The following is a 13,679-nucleotide window of genomic DNA, read 5'->3' as shown; positions in this document are numbered from 1 at the left end:
GAAGTTTGTAATACTACAATCAAAGTATGATTCTCATCATTAAAAAATGAGGGTAAAGGGAAACCACATCAAAACATGCACATAACATTCAATCACGTTTATCATCATCCATTCCATGGCATTCATAATTGTGTAAGTTGTATTCATAAAACTCAAACTTACATTCATTTTCATTTATGACATTAAACATTATATTCATTCATATCCATGACAAGTATTCACATAAATGAATGAGAATTCATAATTCATAGCATGCTTTAATATGAAATAAAACGCAACAGTTCATGAAAATATAAACTTTCACTTTCTTTAGCAATAAAAAGAGCATATTCATGACTATGATATGCATTATCTAAATTATTAATTATCATGTTCATTCTCAGAACATTTATGCACCTTTGCATTCATATATATATATATATATATATATATATATATATATATATATATATATATATATATATAGAGAGAGAGAGAGAGAGAGAGAGAGAACATGCCATGATTCGACCTTTCATGTGTGTCTCACACACACACAAGCACCTCACATGCAACAAATAAGCTTGAGACTTGTATCAATAGGTTAATCACATGACCATAAATATATATATATATATTATTCACATATAAAATTTATATGCAATGAATTATGCAGACCTTAATAGTTTCTATATGTTCATATTTATATGTTTATGCATATGATTATAAAAATTTAATTTGTTGTTTCTCTTGTTTATTCAGACCCATCTGGTACAAAAGAGGGTATAGATATCTAGAAACAACCATAGGAGTATTTATTATTCTATCTATTTTATTTGCCCTCTTATGGCTTAACTGGCTCTTTTCTGAGTGATTCATTCTTGCAATGTAGCGGTTGGGAGAACGGACCCAAAGTCCCAAGTCTTGGCCTACACCAAACCAAAATCGCCTCCAAAAAATCAAGCATGCACCCCGAACTCTATAGAGATGTGGTACTATCACCTAGGACTTTTTGGTAGACATGTCCCCTAACCTCTGTGGGATAGGGATAAGAGGCGCCTTCAACCCTCAAAAACTCAAGATATCACACGAGGCTTGTACCACCCTTTCCTCTCCTAGGAGAACAAGAGTTCGGGACTAACCCATCCATCTCATAGGGCCTCATCAGTGCCTCAAAAGGACCCATAGTTTAGATTTATCTTTATTATTAAGTTATAGGTCACATTAAAGTGTCACTATTTTGCAGAATAACCCTCTCATGCCCTCATACATGATATCAATAGTCCATGCCCTCTCACATGACTAAACAGTCTATACCGTATGCATGACTTAAATCTTACATGCTCTCGTGCATGTACATGACATAATCATAATTACTTTCATACATGATTCTATCATGTCATGATTTATGCTACACATGCTTTTATGTATAATTTATTTCTAACATTCTTTCATATATGATATCAATTATAACATGCCTTATGCAGGATTTTTCCACATGTATTTTTATGCATGAACATGTCATAGATGATTTAATTTTTTTTTTATGCTTAATATATGTCACACCATAATTCAACACACAAACATGATACATGTTAAGACACATTCATGTTCCCAAAATGATTCATTTATTTCAAGGCATTCATTCAGAATTCATATTCTATGTACGTGACATGCTTTACTAAAGTATCATATCATACGAGCATTCACGGTAGACATGTCAATCACAATCAATCATGCAACACTCATTTCACACAATGCATGCTCAAACATGTACTTGCAGCAAACACACTTCATATTTCGATATCTAAAATCATGACGAGCATGATCTCAAAACTATAATAATAAAATCACTTTTATTCTCATACATTCAAATCATGCTCAGCATGATCTCCGAAATACAACTATAAAAGTCATAGATATCCATAAATGAGTGGCATGTGTGAGTAGGACAATGTTGTATACAATAAAAATAAATTTATTGTGCGATGTATTTGCATCACATACCTACCATGGGTAAACACCCGATTTACAATTTGCATTAATTTCAATGCGCATAGCTTTTCTAGCCGTAAGCTATACTTAGCAACATGTATAATTAATTTTCTCATTTTCGTACTTGCAAATCAATTGGCACAGTGCAATATATAAACCTCTAAGCATTTTTTTTTACTATTACAACTAAACTATTATTTTCATCTAAGTACATTTCATTTGCGAACATAAACTATGCACGTGCACATGCTAAGACTGCATTAGTGATGTGTGTGTTAACATGGTTAATTACGCACATTCACGAACTCTCAAGTGCATGTTTATGGAGCAAACTATGAAATTAAAAGCTTATCCATAATATGTATAAAACCTATTTCGAAACAAAGTTTCAAACATGCATATCCCACCATTAAAAACCTTTTTTGAAACCTTGCTCACAACCCACATTCAAAAATTGGGATTCGATCTCACATAGGCATTTCACCGAACACTTAGCAATATGCTTCAAGATTATACAACATGCTTAACATTGTTAATACACTACACTAATCATGCTAATAACAAAATAAACCAAAATTGCTAATTTAATTCATAAGAAACCATTTAATTAGGCATTTCTAAACTTGATTCACTAAATCTGCACTACGTTATGCTTCTCACGCAACATAGTACTAAAATACACTAAATTAATACCAAACATCAGAAATTTACATTCTATAAATTTAGTTTAGGGATCCTACCTTTGTGATAAGATGGAAAAAGTAGCGAAACTCGAAAACCATGAAGTCTCATGAAAACTGCAATGGATTTGCTACATAGGCAAAACACCAAATACTTGATTTATGACACGCAACACCAACCGAAAACTTCAGAACATGGTCCATTGAGCATCCTCTCAGAGTGGGATAGTGCTATAGTGTTGCACATATAATGATAAATTTATCTAAATATGCTTTTGCATATGCACAACAAATTTTATAATGTAAATCGGTAACCCGATTGGCAAAAACCATGAAACAAAAAACTAAAAGTCTAAAACATGATTGAATAGTTGTGCGACGCATCTTCACAAGTCTGCACGTTGTTCAAAACACCTCCCTAGCAAGGGCATGAAAACTGAGGCCCTGATTTCAAGGAAAAATTATATTCTCTTGGAAATCCAATTCAAAATACGAAAAAACACGAAAAAAAAATCTAGCAAAGCAAAGGATACACTTGCTGTCATGGCTGAAAGAGTGTTGACAGTAGGCTGGCATGATTCCCATTGCTAAGAATTGGGCATATAAAACAAGGAAGGAGAAAACAATAAAATCTGGTTAGAAATTTACTTAAGCAACGAGGGACCGGCAATTAAGAATGAAAAACAATGAACAACACATACCTATACACACTATTGAATATGAAACTGAGTTCAACCTGTTGGGCATGCATTCCAATGCAAGGAAAAAAAAAAACAAAGAAGAACCCTAGCTACTAAATGAGCTAGACCCCTTTTCGATCCAACCTGATGCTCAGAGAAAATGACTTCTACTCATGATTACCCACAGAATACGAAAAGCTGCTCGCATTCTCACCACTTCTTCCAAACATACAGAAAAAAATCAACCATGTTCATGACACACTCTTCAGTGAGATTCTCAACATAGATGCCATTCTTGACATCTACTAATCTACCAAACTTGCACAAACAAAAAAATAATGTTACTGTAAGAATATGCAGCCAGGCATATCCTTCGAAAAATCAAAATGGTAGTATCAATGACACCCATTGATCTACTACCTACATCCACAGGAGCCCTTACTGGACAAAATCATCTTCAAAAAACATTTGTGATCACCAAACATATTTTTTCATCTCAAAAAACATCTGCCATGAATTCAATCACCCGATCATTGAACCGGAAACCCCATTTGAAACCAACCCAAGAGAAGAAACCCAATGTAATTTTCCTCCCTAAGCATCTATAATTCATCAAAATGCCCAAAACCAAATCAGAATCGTATTCTGAAACACACCCATTAAGCAAAAGATCAAAGTCTGGGTTCTGATAAAGGTACAGTAAGGCGCATACCCTTTCGACGTCATGACGAGAACTAGAATCCGATGGGGATTTCGGTGAAGGATGGTGCAGAGAGTTGCTTGATTTGGAGAGGGCGTTGCTACTGAGGCGCTTAGTGGGGGTTTTCTTCTGGTTTTGGGGTGATATGAGAGATGGGAAAGTGTGGGAGAAGAAAGAGTGGAAGGGGGAGAAGATGAAGAAGCTGAAAAAAAATTGTTTGGTTGTTTGGGAAGAAACAGAAAAGGTGAGAGGGGCGGTTGAGGGAAAAAATGGGAAAGAAGAGGGAGGAGTTAGGTGCCCTATATGGTCTTGACTCTTTCCCATTTTCTCCTTTTGTGAGCTAACCCAAGCGGCTCCTATTTGGATCCAAATAGCTCTGAAAAAAAAAAACATAATAGATACATAAACTACAAATTTAAAATTAAATATAAAGATTATATTTAAACAATATTTGTTCAAAGTTCCATTTATCATTTAAATGTAATATTCATTTAGTTGTTTAAAACCCATAAAGCTTTATGCTCGAGTCGATCCATTTGGGTCCAACCCATATAGAGTTTGGGACTATTTTAAAATCCACAAATTTTACTTGATTTTTCTAAAATAAGTTTACCGTTTATTCAGATTAAATAATTATACTAATTTTAAATAATTCAAGGTTTTGGTACTTTCTAAAATAATAATTCATTAACTAGAGCATTTCCCATAAATTATTTTATGACCAAAATACCCTTTTTAAGAAAATTTTCCAAAAATCATTACGATGTGTCTTGTTAAGTTCAGAACACCTAGATGAGTTGTGACTCACTAAAATAATAATTTAAATGTTTTAATCAATAATTTGTTTGAAATAATACTTGAAATAACTATTTTATCTTTATTAGCCAGAACTAAGTAATTTAGTGTGTATAATAGCAATACTTGCAAATAATAAAAAAAAATATAAAAATACATCTCTAATTCATCAATAAAATTGAATTCTTGATTTATTTATAATCTAAAATTTCAAGGTTTTACATCTCAAGACCTTTGAAATGTGTTGGTGGTCGGGTTCCAAAACTGCATAACGACCTCTAAGAAGGGTTGACTGATGTTCCATGGTGTGATCTTTAAGAATTTACAAAAATGCATTTGATCCAACAACTCCTTCACTTTCTCTTTTAGTGTTAAAAATCATTGGTGTGCTTGGTTTGAGTAGAACCAGTGCATGCAGGATAATGGCGCTTCTAAATCAATTGGCTAAGAATCCTATAATCCAAATTAATTTTACTAAAATTAGTCAATTTCAATGAATTTCAATTATTGAATATATATAATAATAGCAAATTCAATTTCAATTTCGATCGCATTCATGGATAGTAGTAATATATATATATATATATATATATATATATATATATATATATATATATATATATATATATATATCCCAATTTGATTAATGAAATCACTCAATTTCAATGAATTTCTATATGTTTCACACATATATAGCAAATTAATCAATCATATTCATGGATAGTAGCAACATTAAACTAATCAATTATTGAATGTATATATGTATAGTAGCAATTTCAATTGCATTAATGGATAGTAGCAATACCTTTCCACGAGCACCAGACCTTCTTCCTCAAAGCATGCACTTTCTCCTCTGCATGGAAAGCAACATCGAACTCCTGAAGCGTGTTTACATCCAATCCAGCCACATGACCCTTACTTACATCTACTTTCTGAGGAGGGTCCATATTAACCTCAGCCCCTTGGTCAGGTACCTCCTCCGCCCTCTCACCATTGTCACTATAGGTGGTCGCATCTACGCTTCATTTATCTAGCCATTGAGGTTAGCAACAACCTTAATGCCAGCCAATAGGTCACTCTCCCCCTCCTTAGATGCTTTCGAGATGGAAGACAATATTATGTCAATAAACTGCTCAACTTTTTTTACACATTATGCCTTAAATATTAGCCACTTTGAAATTTGTAGCTATTCATTGTACGACAATTCAGGTTTTTCTTCTAGCTCATTGTTTGAGAGCAACTGAATGTGATTATCAAGGGTGCATTTTTTATAGAAAATGTCAGACACCCACATTTTTAGCTTATGATGTGGCTCCCTCTCTACCCACTTTTGCATAATAAGTTGCGCTTCTAAATTACTAGGATGATAGTTCACAGTTCTTCGTTGGCTTTTCTAGTTGTGCTACAACAATAGAAGATGATGTGGGTATGGACTCTTTCATTGTCTTCTTCTTATTGACCATATTATATCAATAAACAAATTCTATTTTTCCTACAGTAACAAGAAATAGAATATTCAATAAGCATTGCAAAAAACAAACAAACTATTTGTGTTTCAAAAAGCATTTCAAAAAAAAAAGAAACACTATGCTTATTGGAAAAATTGAAAAAGCATCTCATTTCAAAAAAACAAGATTCAGTCATTAAACAAAGTGGAACATTGTTTGATTCAATCGTTAAATAAAAGGGAATAGTGTGCTTACCAAAAAAGCATGTCATCAATAGTTCAACAATGATGAAGTGCTTCTTATGAATAGTTGTCGAAAATAATTTTTGGAAGGGAAGAAGGTTGGGGACAAAAGACAAAAAAAAGTCCCTACATTATGTAAAAATAATCAAGTTGGGGACTACAATAGGTTTATATATGAGTCAAGAAAATATTTCATAAAAAATAAAAAAATATCGCATATTTTCATAATTGTGCAAATATTTAAGTATGATATTTGCGATATAAGGTGATTCACAAATTACTTTATACGAGATTGTGCATAAGTATGATATTTGTGAATTTAGTGATAAGTGGAGTTTTGCATATACATTTATACAATTTCTGAACGTATATGAAAGAATGTAAGATATTTATGAATTTAGTGGTAAGTGGAGTTTCGCAGATAAATTTATGTGATTTCAGGAAGTATATGTGAAACAATAGGATATTTGCAAATTTAGTGTAAAGGAGTTTCACACATAAATTTATGTGATATAGTGAAAGATATGCAAAAGTGTAGGATGTTTGCGATTTTGAGGTTTCAATTTCACCAAGAATTCATAAATAATTTTATGCGAGTTTGTGAGGTCCGCATAAAAAACTTGTGATTCTAGATTTAAGTTACAATTTTATCACAATAAGGACTCAATTCATAGTTGTAAAGGGTAAAAGGGTCCTAACAATGTTGGATATTTATGATTTTGGATAACTGAAGAATATAGAAAATTGTAAAGCTTTTAGAGAATCAAGGCAAATTATTATATTACGACCATTTTTCATAAAATTTTCAGGTGACCTATTTTCAAATAGAGCCTTTACTAGGTTCATTTGGTTAACAACTTGCCATATCAATTCTTTGATGCTGATAAGGTATTCATTGGGCAACTATGCATACTTAAAAAACTTAAATTTCTACGTGCATAATGACCTTAAACCATCATTTATGTTGATGGTCTTAATTTTTGTCAACTGGGGCAACTACCATTGGGTTCTTTGAAAAATGGATGTGCAGGAGAAGGTATTCAAGTTGTAAAATTCCACATGGTCTACAGAGTTTGTAGATAAGAACATCAAACAACTAATATGATAACAATGCTTATCTAATATTTGTTTTTGCTCTTTATTGCATATTTTGTTAACTTTTGCCTTGTGTTTCATACGTGTACATGTTCTTCATAACTTGGTATATGACTGTTACAGGTTTGATTATTGTATATTTGACCTCACATATATAAAGTACTTCACTAGAAACTAAGATTTAAACTTCATGCAGGTACGTGTTTATATGTCATGTTATGTTCACTTCTTTGGGATGTAAGAGGACAGTTAGTTGTTTGCTAATAACTTTTTTTTTAGAAAATTATCACATAGTTCCATCAACGTATGATAAAATTCTATGAACACCAAAAGAAGAAGGCTTTGGAGGGTGCCAAAGAGAAGGTTAACCCACAACAAAACGAAGATGGTACATACACATCAGATAGTGAGGTGTCAACTGGCAAGGTCACAATAGCTGAACTGTGGACACTTGTGACGAGTTTATTTTGAATTGTCACGACAAAACTGTAATTTGTATAAATTCAATGTTGAATTTAATGTTCAAACACAGCCAATGAATTATGAGTTTTTGTATAAGATTCCTTAAAAGTTATATGATATGTGAAAGTTTATAATTCATAGTCTCCAACAACAAATATATGTGAAAAGACAAAGTTCATAATAAATATATGCAAAAAAGGAAAGTTTCCAATAAATATATGCAAAAAAATAAAGTTTGCACAACAAATATATGCAAAAAATGAAGTCCACAATAAATATACACAAAAAAAGAAAGTCCGCAACAAATATATATGAAGAAAGAAGTTTGCATAACAAATATATGCAAAAAAATGAAGTTTCCCATATATTTGTTACAGTCTTTTTTTTTCATATATTTATTACACACTTCATTTTTTCACATATATTTGATGTGTAGATGTCATTTTTTTGCATATATTTGTTGTGGACTTTCTTTTTTTGCATATATTTGTTGTGGACTTCATTTTTCACATATATTTGTTGTAGACTTTATTTTTTGCATATATTTATTGTGAAATTCATTATTTTAGAATCAAAACCTATTCAGTTCATGAAGAACATATCATTTACAGAATCAAAATTTGCTTAATTAAAAAATATCGAATTATTTATATACATAAAATGAATCTTAGTTACACTCCTAAAATTTAATAGATTTAGAATTACAAAACATAAAACACATTTATAAAACATTTAACAAATTTATGTTTTGCATCGATGTTGTTTGTATAAATATACATTGAACAAACATACACTGAATTACAAAATATTGAACAAATTAGCATAACATTTAACAAATTATTATCAAAGGTTATGTGTTGTTGTAGATGCCTTATATGCACTCGTAGCTCCTCCTTGACCTTATTTGCAACTTTTAGAAGGCCAACTTGAGTTCGTAACATCTTCAACATGCGAATTTGATTTAGTGCAAGAGCTAACTGAGTATCCACTGTGGAATCAGTCTTTCTATGCTTTCCTTAAATTTCCTCCTCCTTTTCAATGACCCTCTTTGCGAAAAGACTTGTTGCAACCTGCTGGGATACATCAATTACATCCTCGTAATCAATGGTACATACCATATGTAACAAGCCAATGTCTTTGTTGTTGTTGTGTCACTCTTCAACTTCAGAAAGAATAAAGTGGGGCAATCTTTTGCCCGATCATTTGTTTGCAGCGAGATAGATTTGAATATTGTGCAAGGGAGACAAAGTTGTTGAACAAACCCAATCTGCTATACGATTCAGCTTGCCATTTGACGCTCAACTTGATTCATGTTGTGCAACCAAATGTTTATCCTCATGATGTCCTTTTCTCTCTTAACCACATCGACATTCTCCTCCTCTGTCATCATGTCTTCATAGAGGCACCACTTTACCTACAGAAGCTCAAATAATTCATGGTTAGTCATATATCGCATTACGCTTCAGAACATAAGATCATTAACAAAACTTACATCTGCCATGCTAGGCTTGCACAATAATTTTGTAAATTGGGCATGTCCCATGTGATGACCCATCAATCTTCCACTAATCATCTCTTCACGGTGTGACTGACAAAATATTGTCAGAAATGCATCCCATGTAGTAACTCATTTGCTTCCTCTGTTAGTCTTACGAACTACTGATGTGCTTGAAATCAGTAGAACCAGTGCGTGTGGGATGATGAATCTTTAGGTTGCGGATCTTGTAATCACAATTAATTGGAATTAGTCAAATGAATCATTTTAATAGTTTATGCTCTACACACACACACACACACACACACACACACACACACACACACACACACACACATATATATATATATATCATTTTACACATTTAACTGCAAGAATTAAACTAGTTATCGTAACATGTTTCACACATACATGAATCAATGAGAAAATAATATTTATGCTTCACACACACACACACACACACATATATATATATAGCATAATCAAACGAGTTATCCTGACAATATGTTTCACATATAATAGTGAATGCTTCACATATACACATATATATTATTTTATACATTGAACTGCAAGAATCAAACTACTTATCCTAACAACATGTTTTACACATATATAAATCAATGAGAAAATAATAGTCCATGCTTCACACACACACACACACACATATATATATATATATAATATTTTATAACTATTAATGATTGCCTAAAAGATAAATATATAATTGATACATGTCTACAAGCACTAGACCTTATTCCTCGCTGCAACATCTTCTTCAGAGTTTGCACTTTCATATCCAGGATTTGATGCTCAAACTCGTGAGGATGATCTCTTTTATGATCATTCAGTGCACTCTCCAGTGCAGCTAGAAAATTGCCTGCAACATCCGATCTAGGCATTGGACCTTGGGATACATCCACTTCTGAAGGATGGTCCAAATTAACCTCAGCCTTAGGTTTCTCATCCTCCCCTTGTTGAGGTACCTCCATCCTCATCTCGCCACTGCCACTGCAGCTGACCACATCTTCAACCTTGTCTATCTAAGCATTTAGGTCGGCAACAACATCAGAGTGAGTCAATGGGTCACTCTTCTTTATCACTGAGTCACCCTCTCCTCATAGATGCTTCCAGGATGAAAGACAAGATTGCGACCACAAACCCTTTAACCTTTTTTACACATTCTTTCTTAGATATGAGCCACTATGAAACGACTAGCTGTTGTTTGGCCAACTTTCTTTGTAATTCATGTTGAGTGTTTGAACATAGTTTTTTTAGTTTATGAAGGGTGGCTTTTCCATGGAAAATGTCAGACACCCATACTCTTGGCATTGGATGTGGTTCCCTCTCTATTAATGTGTCAAGAAAGCTTCTTGTTTCATAGTACAATGGATGGCCCAGTTCATAATTTTTTTCTTTTGGCTTTTTCTGTTGCGTGCTAACAATAGAAGATTATTCATATATGGACCCCTTTGACATAGTCTTCTCAATTTGTATATTGTAATAAACAAATTAAGAATTTTCTACAATACCAAGACAAAGAATATAGGTAAATAAGCAGACATCAAAGACAAAACAAAAACCCAAATCGTCAAGAAAACAACAACAAAGAATCAAATATTATGACCAACATACCATGTTTATTATACAAAAATCTGCAATATATAAACAACAAAACCAGTGAATGGAATAAAAGCATACGAATCTTCGAAACAAATAAAAAATTTTGTGTCTAAAAAAATAAAAAATGATTGTATAATATGATAAATTTGACGTGATTCTCTAAAAACCCTACAATTTCTGATATTCTCTTGATGTCTAAAATCACTAATATCCAACATCATTAGAACACTTTTATGCTTCACAATTCCAATTTAAGCATTTTTGTGATAAAATTGTTTCGCCTTTCAAATATGTCCAACACCCATTTAAATCCATAAGCATAGGTTTTTTTATGTGAATTTAGACCTCATGAACTCGCATAAATTTAAACTGCAAAATCTAGGTGAAACTGAAACCACCAAAATCACAAATATCACTCTTTCACAAAGATTTCATGAAATCACAAAAACATATATGTGAAAGTCCACTTACCACTAAATTTGCAAATAATATACTTTTTACAGATACTTTCCAAAGCTGCATAAATTTATGTGTGAAACTGCATGTACCACTTACTACCAAATTCGCAAATATGTTACTTATTCGCATATACGACATAATATTGCATAAATTTATAATATTATTCCATTTTGTGAAACCTCACTAAATTTGTAAATATCTTACTTATTCGCGTATACTACACATTCTCGCATAGCATAATTTATGAATCGCCTTATATCACAAATATCGTACTTAACTATTTGCAAAAGTATGATACATATGCGATATTGCGTATATGTTGTAAAATATTTTCTCGAATCATATATAAACCCATTATGATCCCCAACCTGATTATTTTTGCATAATCTAGATTTTTTTGTCTTTTGTCCTCAACCAATGGTCCCCAACCTGCTTCCCTTCCAACAACTATTTTTGTTAAATATTTTCAACAAATATTTTCAGCAAGTATTCATCATAGGCATTTCATCATTGTTGAACCATCAACGACGTGTTTTCTCGGTAAGCACAATGTGCCCTTTTGTTTAACGGCTGAATCAAACACTATTTCATTTTGTTTAACGGCTAAATCAAACATTGTTTTCATTTTATTTAACGACTGAATCAAGCATTGTTCTATTTTGTTCAATGACTGAATGAATGAAACAATGTTCACTTTTGGGTTTTTTTAGACGCTCATTTAAACGTAAATATGTTGTTTGTTTTTGCAATGCTTGTTCAATATTCCCTGTATTGTTATTATAGGAAAATTTGAATTTATTTTATTAATATAATATGGCCAATAAGAAGAGTGTACCGAAGAGGACCAAACCCACATCATCTGAAATTTCACAAGCATAACAACAAAAGCTATCAAAGAAGCATGAACTGGGCTATCCTAGTAATTTGGATGCATGACTTAGTGTGCATAAGTGGGTATAAAGGGAGCTACATCCATTGCCAAAAATATGGGTGTCCTATATTTTTCACAAACAATGCACCATAGATAATGACATACAGCTTTGTTCGAGCAGTGAGCTGGAAAATAGCCCGAATTATTATATAGTGAACAACTACAAATGTAAAACCCGTGAAATTTATGAAATTCTAAATGAATAAAAGGGAGCAGTTATGTGAAATAGTAAGATTTTAAGTTAGGCAGTACAATTTTTATGACTTGTGGTTTCTAGAACGAAACTGATAACAAACTCTCACAAAGTGGTTTTGGATTCGGATCTTGGCGAGATCCGATGATCCGACCCAACTTACGGGGCCCAATGGGAAACCTGATGGTTTCGGAATGATAACGTGAGATCCGAAACATGATTAGAGTAAGCGAGTGCAAGTTTAGACCAAACGGGTGAAAAATCCATATGAAAACGAAAGGAATCTATCAACAAGGAAAAATGTTCCATTGTGACATAAAGAGAATTTTCTGCAAAAGTAAACACCAAGTGATGGTGTGGTGTTATGGTAGGACACACGGTGTGTGATACCACCACCCAAGTTCAAAATCCCCTGTGCACAAATTATTTTTTTCATGAAAGTGATTATTTCTACCTTGGTGAAAAGGGTAAAAATGTGGGATTATGTTAAGCCTAAATTTTTGGCCTTTTTCATCTAGGTCTACTAAGGATTGAGGAGAATCTCAGGTGACATAAAAGAGAGATACCCATAAAGCAAATAGTGAGGGAAGTTAGAGGAAATCATGCCAAAGAGAGGAGGGGGCATTGTTGGAAATAAACATCACCCACCAAAAACGTGAGATTTGGGTGAAGATTTAATGCTTTGAAAATTTGGTAACTTCCCCCTAGTTAGAGGAGTTAAATGAGAGATTTTTGGTAAAGAGTTACATTAGACGTCTCTCTCTCTCTCTCTCTCTCTCTCTCTCTCTCTCTCTCTCTCTCTCTCTCTCTCTCTCTCTCTCTCTCTCTCTCTCTCTCTCTCTCGGTGGTGGTCGACCTCCATTGTTGGACTGTGTGAACCTCCCTTGCTGAACGCGTGAACATCCATT

The sequence above is a fragment of the Nuphar pumila genome, chromosome 16, assembly GCF_984573655.1.
Source record: "Nuphar pumila chromosome 16, dmNupPumi1.hap1.1, whole genome shotgun sequence".
Lineage (NCBI taxonomy): Eukaryota > Viridiplantae > Streptophyta > Magnoliopsida > Nymphaeales > Nymphaeaceae > Nuphar > Nuphar pumila.
Note: the sequence above shows the minus strand (reverse complement) of the source record.